This window comes from Nomascus leucogenys, chromosome 13 (genome assembly GCF_006542625.1).
Source record: "Nomascus leucogenys isolate Asia chromosome 13, Asia_NLE_v1, whole genome shotgun sequence".
NCBI lineage: Eukaryota > Metazoa > Chordata > Mammalia > Primates > Hylobatidae > Nomascus > Nomascus leucogenys.
Window position 1 is genome coordinate 16,716,637 of NC_044393.1, and position 17,732 is coordinate 16,734,368.

General features: G+C 47.7%; 1 protein-coding gene across 34 annotated transcripts in view; it reads left to right on the forward strand.

The window, feature by feature from the left end:
• Window positions 1–17,732, forward strand: part of ZMYND8 (zinc finger MYND-type containing 8) — a 149,092-nt gene that overhangs the window by 16,379 nt on the left and 114,981 nt on the right. The gene's annotated exons all lie outside the window — the stretch shown is intronic.

The following is a 17,732-nucleotide window of genomic DNA, read 5'->3' on the forward strand; positions in this document are numbered from 1 at the left end:
CGACCTTTTCCCATTACCACATGGATCATTCTAGCCTTCTTCCCTGGTTTCTCTGTAACCTCCTGCTCCAACAGTGAGAAGGCTGGCTTCTACTGTCCACTGTTCGTTTACTATTTTCTGGTACATTTTAACCTGATCTACAGTGTACAGTCTGATGAACTTTAACACACGTTCGCACTCATGGGGCCCTGACCCAGATCAAGATAATTAAACATTTCCAGCATCCAGAGCGTTCCTCTATTACTCTGATTTTGTTTATAGCCTTTGTCCTCACTTTGTATTTTCTTATTTGTTACTCTGCTAGAATGCTGGCTGCTGTATTTTTTTTTTTTACATTAAAAAAATATTTTTTGAGACAGAGTCTTGCTCTGTTGCCCAGGCTGGAGTGCAGTGGCTTGACCTTGGCTCGCTGCAACCTTCATTTCCCGGGTTCAAGTGATTCTCCTGCCTCAGCCTCCTGAGTAGCTGGGGCATGCGCCATCACACCCAGCTAATTTTTTAATTTTTAGTAGAGATGGGTTCTCACCATGTTGACCAGGCTGGTCTCGAACTCCTGATCTCAAGTGATCCGCTGGCCTCAGCCTCCCAAAGTGGTGGGATTATAGGTGTGAGCCACCACACACCCGGCCTTTTTTTTTTTTTTTTTTTTTTTTTAAGACGTGGAATCTCATTGTGTTGCCCAGGCTGCAGTGCAGTGCAGTGGCTATTCACAGTTGCCATCATAGTACACTACAGCCTCTAACTCCTGGGCTGGAGTGATTCTCCTCCTTCAGCCTCCTGAGTAGCTGGGACTGTAAGTGCGCAGCATGGTTTCAAGTTCCCACTTTAAGCACCCCTGGACCACCATGCTTACTTACCCCATTGATTTGAGAGGCGCAGGGTGCTGTTGAGATTTAAAACACCTGGCTTCTGGCTGGGTGGCTCACACCTGTAATCCCAGCACTTTGGGAGGCCAAGCACTTTGAGAGGCGGATCATGAGGTCAGGAGTTTGAGACCAGCCTGGCCAATATGGTGAAACCCTGTCTCCACTAAAAATAGAAAATTAGCTGGGCGTGGTGGCAGGCACCTGTAATCTCAGCTACTCAGGAGGCTGAGGCAGGGGAATCGCTGGAAACCAGGAGGCAGAGGTGGCAGTGAGCTGAGATCGCACCCCTGCACTCCAGCCTGGGTGACAGAGTGAGACTCCGTCTCAAAAAAAACAAAAACCACCTGGCTTCTAGAGCCAGATTTCCTGGTTCTGTCTTGCCCCCTTTCTAACTGAGTTATTCCTTATGGCTAAGTTTCCTTTTGTAAATGGGGATGATAAAGATAGAAGGTTGTGGCTAAGATGAACTTTGCTCACACAGATGGAATGCTCAGAATGGTTCTTCGGGCCGGGTGTGGTTGCTCACGCCTGTGATCCCAGCACTTTGGGAAGCCGAGGCGGGCAGATCATGAGGTCAGGAGATCGAGACCATCCTGGCTAACAAGGTGAAACGCCGTCTCTACTAAAAATACAAAAAATTAGCCGGGCGTGGTCGCGGGCACCTATAGTCCCACCTACTCAGGAGGCTGAGGCAGGAGAATGGCATAAACCTGGGAGGCGGAGCTTGCAGTGAGCAGAGATCGCGCCACTGCACTCCAGCCTGGGCGACAAGAGTGAGACTCCGTCTCAAAAAAGAATGGTTCTTGGGACAGGGTGGCTGCTCAAAAATGTTAGCTATGATTTGCCTCAACTTAGAGACAGTGAATTTTTATTGCTAGGTCTGTCAGGTGGTGAGAATGACTGTGTTCTGCCGTTTCCCCCACTTGCAGCCTCTAGGAAGAAGGTCTGGAGGCAGATGAGGAAACCATGCCTGGAAGACCCCCTGCTCAGAGGGGGCACAGCGAAGAACTGTGGGCCGGGCGCGGTGGCTCACGCCTGTAATCCCAGCACTTTGGGAGGCCGAGGCGGGTGGATCACGAGGTCAGGAGATCGAGACCATCTTGACCAACACGGTGAAACCCTGTCTCTACTAAAAATACAAAAAATTAGCCGGGCGTGGTGATGGGCGCTTGTAGTCCCAGCTGCTTGGGAGGTTGAGGCAGCAGAATGGCGTGAACCCAGGAGGCAGAGCTTGCAGTGAGCCAAGATCACGCCACTGCATTCCAGCCTGGGTGACACAGCAAGACTCTGTCTCACAAAAAAAAAAAAAAAAAAAAAAGAAAGAATTGTGTAGGGTTGCCCAGCAGGCAGGCTCGGGACCAGATAGGAATTTGCTTCTCTCCATCTAGGAGTCTGGTGCTTTGCACCGCCCTGCAAGCTTCCTGTCCTGTTGGCCTCTGTGACATTTGAAGAAGCCATTCTACAGGTGTTTGGAAGGATTTTCTCGGGTGCTTCGGAATTCTTGCTTTGGTAGGGAATCATTGAGGGGAAGGGATCACCTTGTTTTGAGGGAGAACTTTCCCCAAGGATTCCTGGGGTGGTCGTCGTTATGTGAAACTGAGCTCTCGTGCCCCAGAGTGAGTGGCGGTGGTGGTAGCTTCTGTTTCCAGAGCACCTTTGTGCCGGAGCCACTTGGCTTAATATGCAAAGTTCTGGGGTTAAGATCGGGGTTGCTGAGGTTCCCAGAGCTGAAGTCTGCATGGTGAAAATATGTCTGTGAAGCTGACCAGGATGAAGCCTTATCTCTTGTTCAGTCCCAATGATCTCAGCGTCCACAGTGGGATCTCCAGGCTCAGTGAACATGTTTTTTTTTTTTCCTCCAGCCTGCTTAAGTTTAGGGACTCTGTTCCCCTGTGACATGACCTGGGTTCTGAGCAAGAAAGGGATGGACTGCAGGTGGTCTGTTGGTGTGAAGCTGCTCTCACTGCATTGGTGGGAAGGCTAGAGGTCCAGGCCGCTCTCGGGAGTAGAGCCAGCCCGGAGCCTCCTCAGGGACAATAGCGCAAAGTCCCCGTGCATGTCTCTGGCCAGGGAAGGGCTAATATCCTGGACACCTGGACCCACCAACGCCGTCCCACTGGGAAAGAGATGGGTCCTCAAAAGGGGATAAGGTGACCACTCTACCACCTTATGAACCTGGCAACGTGTTTTTCTCTGCTTGCAGTTAGAAAACAGGTGCTGAGCCGTCCTCTTCTTGGGAAACTTAGAAACTCTGACAATAATTGGTGCGGAATTCCTCAGTCCTATTCCTACATCTAGTCCATGTGACCTTTCAGGTTCTCTAACTGAATTTCAATTTTTATGCCCCTCTCCCCTTGACATGTACTCACTTATTAACTGAGTAATTTCCAAGCCAGTCATTGCCATTATGCCAGCCTTGGCATTTAGTAGGGCATTTTAGCTCTCAGGAGACAAAGCTTTCGAGCTTTCAAGATGTCAGGTTGACATTTGTGTCCGAGGGTAATGATCCTGCTGAAAGATGCTCCTACATCAATGGGAAGTGCCATCTCGATGCCAGGTGTGTTTGCGTGGCTAATATTTTCTGAGTACTTCATGGCATGATATGCAAATTACTTCATTTAATTCTCATACTAATTCCATGATGTGGGTGTGTCATTCCCATTTTACAGTTAAGGAAACTGAGGCTCAGATGAATTAACGAAGTGTCAAAGTAGGGATGGAACTAGGATCAGGTTTTATCTTTATTTATTTATTAATTATGTAGAGGGTTATTGCCGTGTTGCCCAGGCTGGTCTTGAACTCGTGGGCTCAAGGGATCCACCTACCTTGGCTTTCCAAAGTGCTAGGGTTACAAGCGTGAGCCACCACTCCCGGCCCTTTGATTTATTTTATTTTATTTTTTTTATTTATTTTTTTGAGACAGAGTCTCCCTCTGTCGCCCAGGCTGGAGTGCCGATCTCAGCTTGCTGCAGCCTCTGCCTCCTGGATTCAATTGATTCTCGTGTCTCAGCCTCCAGTGTAGCTGGGGTTACAGGCGCCTGCCACCACGCCCGGCTAATTTTTGTATTTTTAGTAGAGATAGGGTTTCACCATGTTGGCCAGGCTGGTCTCGATGATCCACCCGCCTTGGCCTCCCAAAGTGCTGGGATTACAGGCGTGAGCCACTGTGCCCGGCTGGCCCTTTGATTTTTAAACCTTTTTTTTTTGATTAGAGTGTTTGAGGTCCCTAGATTTTAAACCTTTGTGCTTAACCATGACCTGTATTCCAACGGTTGCAAGTCAAATACCCGAAGGGCCCAGCAGGTAGATCAGTGATTGTGGCTGGCATCTGGGGATGCAGGGGGAAGGGGAGCTTTGGTGAATGGGAGAGTGTGCCAAAGTGGGGAGGGTGCCTCCATCTGATTGCTGACCAGCAGGAATATGGCTCACCCGCTGTGGCCAGCTGGGATTTTCTTTTCCCCTGTAAAACTGCCTGATTTAGAAATGTGGTCTATGTAGACTGGCTTCTCTAAAGATCATGCGTGAACCCAAGAAAACACATTTCCGGGTCAGAAGAAGCCAAGGGCTGTCATTTTGCATTCCGTGTGCGAGACTGGCCATGGCACAATTCATTGCAGAATTTGGCCTCACCATGCGTGAGTCAGAACAAGTGCCTTGAAGGCCAGGGATTTGCAGCCTGAGAAATGATGTACTCCATGGGTTGAATTCACGTCTCCATACAAAGGCTCCCCTGTTTGGGCTGCTTGCGTCTTGATCCTGCCATGTGTGCGTTTTGTGGTAATGCTTGTGGTGTGTGGATGCCAGCCTGCCAAAGCTGAAACCATTTTTAAAAATGTCTGTGTAATGTCACCGGCACAAGGGAATGAACGACTTGGAAACATGCACAGATGCAGCGGAAGCCCAAGATATTAAAATCTTGAACAGTATCATTCTTGCTGAGATTTGCTGGGGGTATGGATGTGTTTTCAGAGACAGGATGCTAGAGAATATACAATTATAGCAATTTGCTAACCAGCCCCAGACCTTAATTAGCACAGGATCCTTGTTCTCACTGTTGTATGTAAATTAAGACTTTCACAAAGGGATTGTTTATGAGGACGGCTGTGAGATAGAGACCTTCTGTCATTTTTCAAGGAAACTCTTTCAGAAAATATAACCACAAACACTTTTAAATCACAGCGCGATGCAGAAGTGCTGAGAATTTTTCTTTCAAAAAATGAGCATCAGTATTTTTAACCGTATTTTGGCTCCTCTCTATCTCTGACAGCCCAAGAAGTGCCATCCATGTACTGTGCAGTGGAAAGAATTTATTTGTGAGTTAGATGACTACCAGATTGTTCCTCTCCTAACAAGGTCTAAAATATCCCAGAACTCTGAAGATGTCTGATTATGGTTTTGCAAATGAGAAATCTTCTACCTTCTCTTGGCCAGCATCGTCTCTACTGTGCATCTGTTCATGGAATCCTGTCGGCAGTGTCTGTGCAATTTAGCTTTGTGGTTCACTCATGCAAACCTTGCGTTTGCCCCATTTTTGAAGCATGACCCACGTTATATGTTTATGTGACTATTATTATTCTAGAAGACTGTGATCTAAAATCGACCAAGTTTAGTTTAAAAAGAACTATCTCTTCTTTTTCCTCTCTGAATGCCTGTAGAATAAGCATATCAGGGCTGAGGACTTTTAGAGATCTGGGTACTTTTTATTGCCTGAGAGTTTACAAGTCGTCATTCCTTCGTTGTTCTCTATTGATAGTGGATCCTTTACTTCATTGTTCTCTATTGATAGTGGATCCTTTACCGATGACTTGAGGTGATCAGTTTGGAAAGACCAGGTGTCATGGCTGTGGTGGGCGGGGGGGCGGGTGAGTGGAATGATAATAAGCCCCCTTCAACTTCATGTGACTCCCCTCACCTATCCTGGGCTTTCCTGGGAACCTAGAGATCCAGCACTTTACAGACTTAAAAAAAAATAGCTTTATTGATATATAATTCACATACCATACAATTCTCCTTTATTTTTGTTTGTTTGAGACAGGGTCTCTCTCTGTCGCCCAAGCTGGAGTGCAGTGGGGCGATCTTGGCTCACTGCAGCTTTGATTTCCTGGGCTCAAGCGATCCTCCCACTGCAGCCTCCTGAGCAGCTGGGATTACAGGTGTGCACTACCACCCCTGGCTAATTTTTGTATTTTTTTGTAGAGATGAGGTTTCACCATGTTGCCCAGGCTGGTCTTGAACTCCCGGGCTCAAGCGATCCTCCTGTCTTGGCCTCCCAAAGTGCTGGGATTGCTGGTGTGAGCCACCACTCCTGGCCCAGTTCTCCATTTAAAGTGAATAGTTTGATGGGTTTTAATATATTTTCACAGAGTCTGGGTGTGGTGGCTGATGCCTGTAATCCCAGCACTTTGGGAGGCCGAGGCGGGTGGATCACCTGAGGTCAGGAGTTCCGACCAGCCTGGCCAACATGGTGAAACCCTGTCTCTACTAAAAATACAAAAAATTAGCTGAGTGTGGTGGAGTGTGCCTGTAATCCCAGCTACTCAGGAGGCTGAGGTGGGAGAATTGCTTGAACATGGGACGGGGAGGTTGCAGTGAGCTAAGATCGTGCCACTGCACTCCAGCCCGGGTGACAGAGCAAGACTGTCTAAAAAATACATATATATATATATTTTTTTTCACAGAGTTGTGCAGCCAACACCACAATCAGTTGTAGATTTTTGTCACCCCCAATAAGAAACTTCATATTCATTAGCAGTCACTTCCCATTCCCCCCTTACCCCCGTGCCTGGCAAGTACCAGTCTACTTTCTGTGCCTGTGGATTTGCTTATGCTAGACATTTCATATAAATGGAATCATACAGTATGTGACCTTTTGGTCTGAGTTCGTTCACTTAGAATAATGTTTTCAAGGCTCATCCACATTCTTGTAGCATAGATCATCAGTACAGACAGTCCCTGACTTACAGTGGTGCGGAAGTGATAGTTCAGTACAAACAGTACTTGGCATTTTGGATTTTTGATCTTTTCTCTGGCTAGCATCAGTATGAGACTCTCTTGGGGTGCCAGGCACCTCCCAGTCAGCCACATGATCATCAGGGTAAACAAACAATCTATACGACCATTCTGTTTTCACTTTCATTATGGTATTCCATAAATTACATGAGAGAGTCAACACTATTATACAATAGGCTTTGCATTAGATGGTTTTGCCCAACTGTAAGTGTTCTGAGTACATTTAAGGTAGGCTAGGCTAAGCTATGATGTTCCCTAGGTTAGGTATATTCGATGCTTATTTATTTATTTATTAATTTATTCATTCCTCCCTCCCTCCTTCCCTTTCTTAATTTCCTTTTTTTTCTTTTTTTTTGAGACGGAGTCTCACTTTGTCACCCAGGCTGGAGTGCAGTGGCGCAATCTCAGCTCACTGCACCCCTCTGCCTCCTGGTTCAAGCGATTCTCCTGCCTCAGCCTCCTGAGTAGCTGGGACTACAGGTGAGCACCATCATGCCCAGCTAATGTTTGTATTTTGTCTTTTTTTTTGAGACGGAGTCTCGCTCTGTCACCAGGCTGGAGTGCAGTGGCACTATCTCGGGTCACTGCAACCTTTGCCTCCCAGGTTCAAGCGATTCTCCTGCCTTAGTCTCCCAAGGAGCTGGGACTACAGGCATATGCCACCACGCCCAGCTAATTTTTGTATTTTTAGTAGAGACTGGGTTTCACCATGTTGGCCAGGATGGTCTCAATCTCTTGATGTGATCCACCCACCTCGGCCTCCCAAAGTGTTGGGATTACAGGCGTGAGCCACCATGCCCTGCCGTGTATTTTTAGTAGAGATGAGGTTTCACCGTGTTGGCCAGGCTGGTCTTGAACTCCTGACCTCAAGTGATCTGCCTCCCTCAGTCTCCCAAAGTGCTGCCTGCCTTACTTTCTGATGGGGTCTCACGATGTTGCCCAGGCTGGAGTGCAATGGTGGCCTCAAGGGATCCTCTGGCGTAGCTGGGACTACAGGAGTGTACCACTATGTCTGGCTTAAATGCGTTTGTATTTTTATCTCTCTCTCTCTCTCATATATATATGTTTTGTAGACACAGGGGTCTCACTGTGTTGCCCAGGCTGGTCTGGAACTCTTGGGCTCAAGTAATCCTCTGGCCTTAGCCTACTGAAGTGTTGGGATTACAGGCATGAGCCACTGTGCGTGGCCTCATTTTTGACTTCTGGTACTTTCATTTTATGGGTTTATCATCTGTAACTGCATCGTGAGTTGAGGAGCGTCTGTAGTTCATTTCCTTTTATGACTGAATAATGCTGCATTGGATGGATATGCTACACTTTGTTTATCTATGTATGTGTTGATGGACGTTTGAGTTGTGTCCACTTTCTGGCTACTAGGGATAGCGCTGCGGTGAGTGTTCATGTCTGAGTTTTTGTGCAGACACGACACATTATCATTTCTCTTGGGTATAGATTTAGGAGTGAAATTGTGGGGTCATAGGGTAACTCTTAACCTTTTGAAGAATATACACATTTAAATTTTTTGTGTTGTCTTTATTTATTTTTTTGAGATGGGGGCTTGCTCTGTTCCCCAGACGGGAGTGCAGTGGCATGATCCTGGCTCACTGCAGCCATGAACTCCTGGGCTCAAGCAATCCTCCCATCTCAGCCTCTTAAGTAGCTGGGACCACCTGTACATGCCACCATGCCTGACTAATTCTTTAATTTTTTTGTAGCGACAGAGTCTTGCTATGTTGCCCAGGCTGGTCTCCAACTCATGGGCTCAAGTGATCCTTGGACTCAAGTGATCCTCCTGCCTTGGCCTGCCAACATACTGGGATTATAGGTGTCAGCCACCGTGCTTGGACTCACAGACTTTTAAAGGCACTTGTCTCCTCTCTCTGCTGTCTTGACCCCCACATCTTTCCTACTAGCAACTGCCGTATTTCTGTCCTCTTCTTCAAAGCCAAACCTTTTTTTTTTTTTTGAGATGGAGTCTTGCTCTGTTGCCCAGGCTGGAGTGCAGTGGCACAATCTTGGCTCACTGCAACCTCTGCTTCCCGGGTTCAAGCGATTCTCCTGTCTCAGCCTCCTGAATAGCTGGGATTATAGGCGCACGTCACCATGCCCGGCTAATTTTTATATTTTTAATAGAGACGGGGTTTCACCATGTTGGTCAGGCTGGTCTTGAACTCCTGACCTCGTGATCCGCCCGCCTCAGCCTCCCAAAGTGCTGGGATTACAGGTGTGAACCACCGCGTCCAGCAAGCCAAACTTCTTAGAAGCGTCTGTATTCCTGTCTTTGTCCTGCCAACTCCAATGTGGCTTCCACCCTGACCTTCCACATTCACGTCCCCACTGAGCTTCCTGGAGACTCTGTGTTGCCTTTCCCAGGGGAGGTTTTCCATCCTCATCTGCTGCGCTGTCTCTGCAGTACTGGAGATGCTGATTATTCTTGTGGACACTCTCTCTTCCTTTGCCTTCTTTGCCACCACAGTGCTGATTTTCCTTCTGTTTCCCTGGCACCTTCTCCTCCTCTCTCTGGCCATTAAATGCTGGAGTCGCTGAAAGCTTAGCTCTGTCCTTGTCTCCCCTAGCATGTTCCTTCTCTGGGTAATCTTGGCCACATCTGGAGCTTTATGACTCAGACATTTATGTTTCCAACCTAGATTGCTTCTGAGTCATGGTGCAGAGGGCCAGCTGCCTACCTGACCTCCCTGCCTGTTCATGGGCGTCTCAAACTCAAGATGTCCACGAGAGATTTCACATCTTCACCCCCAGAGATATGGACTCATTCCCCATGCTCTTCTGTTCTTTGCACTTTTGTGTCATTTTCTTACAATATCATATCCTAAATGTCACTCCACTTCAACCAACCTATCACCATTGAACTACAGTGGCCTTGTAGTTGTTCTCACTATCTCTATCTGCCGCACCCTCCCAGTCTTTTGCAAGGAACATCTTCCTGGCTATCCCTTTCTACTTTAAACTCTTAAGTGTTTCCTCCTTGGCTTTTAGATTCACAATTCCAAAACCCTCTGTGCTGGCCTCTGCCCATCTTGCTAGTCTCTGTTCTCTCCGTGTTCCATTCTCTCCATGTTCCATTCTCTCCGTGTTCCACTTCTGTCTACTCCAGCCACACTGACTGTGCAGATCCATCAAAGAGCCATCTCTGGCCTCAGGGCCTTTGCTCATGCCTTGAAGGTCCCCTCCTCGCCTTCCTCTCCTTATTCCCCATCAATTTTAAGGCTCAAAACGAGGATGAGTTCTGCCTTTTGTTTTTGCTCATCCTGTTTTACTACCACCTTGCCTGCTGCTGGTGAATGTATAATAAATATTTTTTTGAATGAACAAATGATTTAGCTCTATCAGATGGGTAGAACTTCTAGAGACTGAAGTAAAAGCAGCCTTTCGGCTAGAGAGGATGGCTTTGTTTTCAGCATTAATCCAGTGCCTGGAGATAATTATCCAGCTCAAGTGTCTGTTCTCTGCAAAGCGACTGGTGGCCTGTCTTCCTTTTCCCTCTAGGGACATAGTACTCTTTGAAATGGCCCCTTCCCCCTGGTTTCTTTGCTTTCTGACATATTAGTAAAACTTCTAATGGGCGCCTTCTAAAACACAAGTCAGATTGTCCCACTCTCCTTTAAATTTGCAGTGGCTCCCTTAAGAACACAGCCTTAAGGGCATGGTGTCTCATGCCTGTAATCCCAGCGCTTTGGGAGGCCGAGGCAGGAGGATAGCTTAAGCCCAGGAGTTTGAGACCAGCCTGGGTAAAGTGGCAAGACCCTGTTCCTACAAAAAAAAAAAAAAAAAAAAAGCCAGGCACGGTGGCTTGTCTCTGCAGACCTAGCTACTTGGGAGGCTGAGGTGGGAGGATAGCTTGAGCCCAGAAGGTGGAGGCTGCAGTGAGCTATGATCTTGCCACTGCACTGCAGGGGGCCCTGCAGCATCTGCCTCTCTTGGGCAGACTGCATGGCCTTGTGAGAGTCCTGTGATGTGCACCTTGCTGAGACACACTTGGCATTGCCTTCCAGACTGACCTTCGTGAGGACCATCCTCACCGTGTCCATGGAGACCCAGGCCCTCTCTTGGCCTGAACCCTTTATTTACAGTCTCCCACAGAGAAGTTCTTTTAGGTTCCAAAGTCAAAAATCACTCTTCAAAGTACCTTAAATTGCCCATGAAAGTATTCAGCTTTGATCAGAAATTCGTATGCATACTAAAGAGTTAACAATTGCCAGGCTAGACTAAAGGAGTGAAAGGCGAATCCATATTCACATTTCTGTGCATCCGGTGCCTTGAATTCAACTACTCAGTCCCTAGAGGCAACTTGGGATGGGTGGATGATTCTGCAGTGTCCTGCTTGCCTGCCAGGCGTGCTTCTTTGTCTTAATATTAAGCTTCTGCAGCTGTGCCGTCCAACACAGTAGCCACTAGCTGTACATGGCTCTTTAAATTTACATTAACAAGCTGGGCGCGGTGGCTCACGCCTGTAATCCCAGCACTTTGGGAGGGCAAGGCAGGTGGATCACTTGAGGTCGGGAGTTCGAGACCAGCCTGACCAACATGGAGCAACCCCATCTCTACTAAAAATACAAAATTAGCCAGGCATGGTGGTGCATGCCTGTAATCCCAGCTACTCAGGAGGATGAGGCTGGAGAACCGCTTGAACTCAGGAGAAGGAGGTTGCGGTGAGCCGAGATCACACCATTGCACTCCAGCCTGGGCAATAAGAGTGAAACTCCGTCTCCAAAAAAAAAAAAAAAATTACATTTACAAAATAAAATTCATTCCTCAGCTGCCCTGGCCACGTGTCAAGTGCCTGACAGCCACAGGTGATTAGGGGCTGCTGTTATTAGACAGCACTGATAGAGAACAGATCGAGAACATTGCCATCATTCGCGCAAGCTTGATTGGATCACACTGTTCTATAGCCTTAGTAGATTAATGGATTTGTTGTGCATGCTGTGCTGAATGCTGTAGGTGATGCTACGTCGCCAGGGGACACAGCACTGAACATGTTCCATGCATGATTATTGAGTTTAAGTTTTGCTTGGTCATTGCCTCCTGAGCTTGCCTATTCTTTGAAAAGTTTTGCGGAGAACACAATCCTCTTTCTGTCTTTGCAAGTTGGTGTTTTTTGTCCAGGCCCCGCTGAATCCCCTTTGCCAGGCCCCTTGGCACCTAGGCCTGACTGGGGTAAAGTTCCACAGGATATGCCAGGGAGCTGGGCGGTCCTCCCTCTAGCCTTCAACATGCTTTACCGTAATTATTGATTTCTCTGTGTGTCTCTTCTAGACTGATAGACCAAATAACTCTCACCTCTTTAGACTAACAAGGGACTGGCATTTCATGTTAGTTGCCCATTAAATGCTTTGTGAATGAAGGATCTCTTCCAAAAACTGGAAACTAACTTGGCCAGGCACGGTGGCTCATGCCTGGAATCCCAGCACTTTGGGAGGCCGGTACATTACCTGAGGTCAGGAGTTCAAGACCAGCCTGGCCAAGATGGTAAAACCCTGTCTCTACTAAAAATACAAAAATTAGCTGGGTGTGGTGGCACGCGCCTGTAATCCCAGCTACTCGGGAGGCTGAGGCAGGAGAATCACTTGAACCTGGGAGGTAGAGGTTGTAGTGAGCTGAGATCATGCCACTGCACTCCAGCTTGGACAACAGACTCTGTCTCAAAAAAAAAAAAAGAAACGAATTAACTTTTTGTGGGGTGGCAGGGGGTTAAGGTTTATTGGATTTTCCTTTCAAATGATAAAAATCAGTGTATCTCCTTGACAACAAGCCAAAGTATACAAAGAAAAAGCTAAAAATCTTCTCCTGCCACAGGTAACCAGTGATAAGAGTCTGGTATGTTTTTGTCTATACTACCATCTCCATGCTTATAAAAATGTCAAAAAACTTATGGAATACCTATAATGGGGTTGAACTTTCTAGGACCTGGCCATCCTAGCAAAACATCCCTTGTCTCTGATCCCTCTCTTAACCTTATTATCCTTCTCTGCTTCCCCTGTCCTGTTACACCCTTTAAGGGCCTTTCAAGGTTAGATTTAATGATCTAGGGTAGGCATGGTAGCTCATGCCTGTAGTCCCAGCATTTTGGGAGGCCAAGGCAGGAGACTCACTTGAGCCCAGGAGTTCAAGACCAGCCTGGGCAACATAGTGAGACCTCATCTCTGAAATAAAAAAAAAATTGCTGAGCTTGGTGGCATGCACCTGTAGCCTCAGCTACGTGGGAGGCTGAGGCCAGAGGATCACTTGAGCCCAGGAGGTCAAGGTTGCAGTGAGCCGTGATTGCACCACTGCACTCCAGGCTGGGCGACAGAGCAAGACCTGTTTCCAGAAAAATAAACAAAAAAACAATAAGTTATAGGTTTAATTATCTGAAAGTTAAGAATAATGGAGACCTTGGCAAACAGGGATTCTAGAGTTCTACCTAAAGGGGGCAGGCGGGAGGATTGTTCCATGTGGAAATAGGGGGCCCTACTGTGGAGGGATCTTGTGATTTTTTCTTTCTTTTTTGAGTCTAACTCTACTGCCCAGGCTGGCGTGCAGTGGCACAATCTCTGCTCAGTGCAACCTTTGCCTCCTGGGTTCAAGCAATTCTCCTGCCTCAGCCTCCCGAGTAGCTGGAACTACAGGTGTGTGCCACCACGCCTGGCTAATTTTTTGTATTTTTAGTAGAGACAGGGTTTCACCATGTTGGCCAGGCTGCTCTGAAACCCCTGACTTCAAATGATCTGCCTGCCTTGGCCTCCCAAAGTGCTGGGATTACAGGTGTGAGCCACCGCACCCGGCCTATTTTTTCTTTAACCCCTTGTTTCATCTGTGAATGACCTTATTTTAAAAGAGACGCTAGAGCTTCTCTTTAAAGGCGGTGGCTCACGTCTGTAATCCCAGCACTTTGGGAGGCTGAGGCGGGTGGTCAGGAGTTGGAGACCAGCCTGGCCAACATGGTGAAACCCCATCTCTACTAAAAATACAAAATTAGCCAGGTGTGGTGGTACATGCCTGTAATTCCAGCTACTGGGGAGGCTGACTGGTTTCCTGGCCACTGATTGCTCCTTTTCCAGATCACTGGTTCATCGCATCAGCTGTAAGTAGTGCTCTCTTCCTAATAAGGCTGACCTGGTTTTGGGCCCCACCTCCTTAATGACCCTCCCATAACTCCCCATCCCCAGACCTCAAGTTTGGGTACAGTCACTTCAAACCAGGTTGCTATTTCTTGACTTGGGACCAGATACAGTAGCAGTTGATAAGAGCTGAGGGACTGTGTTGTAAGACAAATATGTATCTTGAAAATCTAGACCCATCTTATGCCTGGTGTGATGCTGACACTCTGAGAAGCTCGAGGGAACTAGATGGAGACAGGAAGGAGCAGATTGAATTTCTCTTGACTCATGTCCATGGGATGCAGGGAAGATGAACTTGAAAAATAATTTTTTGCTTTTCCCAGTCGAGGCTGAGCCTGTCTGCACATAGATCAGTACCTGTATCTGATCCCTGCTTCTCATAGCAGGGGCAGACTTGGAGAACCCAGAGGGAGACTGAGGATCGACGGAGGTTTTGGAAAAAGAGATCCTCAGACTCAGACGTATAAGAAAAAGGGCCCAGAACCAAGACCGAAGATGTGGTTAAATGGCCATCTCAGTGGCGGGTCTCCTAGAAGGGAATATGTTTTCCCTGGAGAAAGTCATGCCTCTTTTATTTTTATTTTTTGAACTGCTAAATAATTCTGAAACAATAGCTCTCCTCAAGAACAACTGGGAGGCCGGGCATGTTGGCTCACGCCTGGAATCCCAGCTTTTTGGGAGGCCGAGGTAGATGGATCACCTGAGGTCAGGAGTTCGAGACCAGCCTGGGCAACGTGGCGAAACCCCGTCTCTACTAAAAAATACAAAAATTAGCTGGTAGGCCGGATGTGGTGGCTCATGCCTGTAATCCCAGCATTTTGGGAGGCCGAGGCAGGAGGATCACGAGGTCAGGAGTTCAAGACCAGCCTGGCCAACATGGTGAAACCCCGTCTCTACTAAGAAATACAAAGAATTAGCCGGGCATAGTAGCAGGCACCTGTAATCCCAGCTACTCAAGAGGCAGAGGCAGGAGAATCGCTTGAATTTGGGAGGCAGAGGTTTCAGTGAGCCGAGACTGCACCATTGCACTCCAACCTGGGCCACATGCAAGACTCCGTCTCAAAAAAAAAAAAAAAATAAATAAATAAAATAAAATTAGCTGGGTGTGGTGGCATGTGCCTGTAATCGCAGTTACTCAGGAGGCTGCGGCAGGAGAATTGCTTGAACCAGGAGGTGGAAATTGTGCACTCCAGCCTGGGCAACAAGAACGAAACTCCATCTCAGAAACAAAACAAAACAAAATGTAAAAAGAATAATGGAGAGAACAAGGAAATTGGTTGTCTTAGAAAAACCTCCTGAGATATCCCCCTTTGATTTTTCAGTAATTGCATTTATCTGAATGGCCCCATCCCATTCAAGTTATAAGTCTTTACTTACTCCCCTGCTTTTGGGGGCAATGGGTTCTTTAGCCAAGAGAATGGCTGAGTACCTGTTGAAAGGGGAATGTCCTGTTCTGGGGTCCCTTTCAGAGGCCGACATGACCAGGCTCCCATTTGTGTAATCTTCCCTGTTGACTTCGCCACCCTGCTGCCTTCCTGATTTGCTGGAAGAAATTCTTAGACTGGGGAAGAAAAACTGGAGTTTGCTGTGAGTCAGGTTGGCTGGCCCACCTTAGGGCTTTGTTAACCCTGTACAGTCGCTCAGTTAGTTGGTCCGATATGTACTTTGGGGCACTTCTGAGCCAGGCCATGTGCCTGGCACTGGGCTACAGCAAAGAAGGATGGACAAGCTGAGATCGAGCTTGTCAAGCTGAGATTGAGCTCACGCTCTGGAGGAGAGACACAATAAACCAGTGAACCAGCAAAAGAGGAAAATAATTTTTGATAATTTCCAACTATGGGCTACGTGTGGTGGCTCACGCTTGTAATCCCAGTACTTTGGGAGGCTGAGGTGGGTGAATCACCTGAGGTCGGGAGTTTGAGACCAGCCTGGCAAACATGGTGAAACCCCGTCTCTACCAAAAATACAAAAATTAACTGGATATGGTGGCACATGCCTGTAGTCCCAGCTACTCGAGAGGCTGAGGCAGGAGAATGGCTTGAACCCGGGAGGTGGAGGTTGCAGTGAGCCAAGATCACACCATTGTACTCCAGCTTGGGCAATAGAGCGATAACTCCTTCTCAAAAAATAAAATAAAAATAAAAAATAATTTTCACCTATGTATGACTATAATGAAGGGAGAAAAATAACTTCAGGATTGTATAATGAGGAGTCTGGAGGCTGGAGGCTGGGGTGGTCAGAGAAGGCCTCTCTAGGGCAGTAAGCCAAAAGATGAAGTGGCAGCTATGGAGAGGACTGGGCACAGAACATTATAGATGAAGGGGCCAGCCACATGCGAAGGCGCTTGGCTTATCTAAGGAGCGGAAAGGAGGCCATTGGGGTTGGAGCTGAGTGAATGAAGGAGAGAAGGTGGGCAGGACCAGGTCACCAGGGGCACCGTAGGCCTTCATAAGACCTTAGGTGTCTACAGTAAGCTCTTTGAGGGTTTTAAGCAGGGAGTGCACTGTCTTATTTAGGTTTTTATTTATCTTATTTTTTGAGACAGTTTCTTGTTGCCCAGGCTGGAGTTCAGTGGCTTGATCTTGGCTCACTGCAGCCTCCGCCTCCCAGGTTCAAGCGATTCTCCTGCCTCAGCCTCCTGAGTAGCTGGGATTACAGGCACCCGCCACCATGCCTGGCTAATTTTTTGTATTTTTTAGTAGAGACGGGGTTTCACCATGTTGGCCTGGCTGGTCTCAAACTCCTGACTTCAGGTGATCCGCCTGCCTTGGCCTCCCAAAGTGCTGTGATTACAGATGTGAGACACCACGACCGGTAAAGGTTTGGCATTCTTTTTTTGTTTTTGTTTTTTTTTTTTTGAGAGAGAGTCTTGCTCTGGCACCCAGGTTGGAGTGCAGTGGCACGATTTCGGCTCACGGCAACCTCCGCCTCCCGGGTTCAAGTGATTCTCCTGCCTCAGCCTCCCGAGTAGCTGGGATTACAGGCGTCCACCACCACACCCAGCTAATTTTTGTATTTGTAGTGGAGATGGGGTTTCACCATGTTGGCCAGGATGGTCTCCATCTGTTGACTTTGTGATCCATCAGCCTCGGCCTCCCAAAGTGCTGGGATTACAGGCATGAGCCACCATGCCCAGCCAGGTTTGGCATTCTTAATAACACTTGGCAGATGACTAGGACTCTGAGGCTCAGAGAGGTGAAGTAACCTGTTGCGACACACAGCCATGTGAGCCAGGACCAGCTCTCTCTCCCTAGCTTGATGAGCCTCATTTGAGTGGAGAGGGGAGTGCAGTTGGAGGAGTGCAGTTGGAGGAGTCCTGGGGGAAGGTCAGTGGAGGTGGGGTGGGGCTGGGATTGTGGGCCATCTGGAGAATTCTGCTTTGATTTTCAAGGAAGTTCTGAGCCCTGGAGGGATTTTGAGCCTGGCTTCCTTGAACTCCTGACAGCCTGAGGGGGTTTACTGTGAATGTTTGTGTTTCTCATCAGTGAACCCTTTTTAAAAACAGGCTTGGAAGAGGTAGTCTCGTGAAGGTACAGAAAGATTTGGGGGCCAGGTGCAATGCCTGTAGTCCTAGCACTTTGAGAGGCTAAGGTGGGAGGATCACTTGAGCCCAGAAGTTTGAGACTAGGAGATCTCATCTCTACGAAAAATAAAAAATTAAGTGGGCGTGGTATTGCACGCCTGTGGTCTTAGCTACTTGGGAGGCTGAGGTGGGAGGATCGCTTGAACCTGGGAG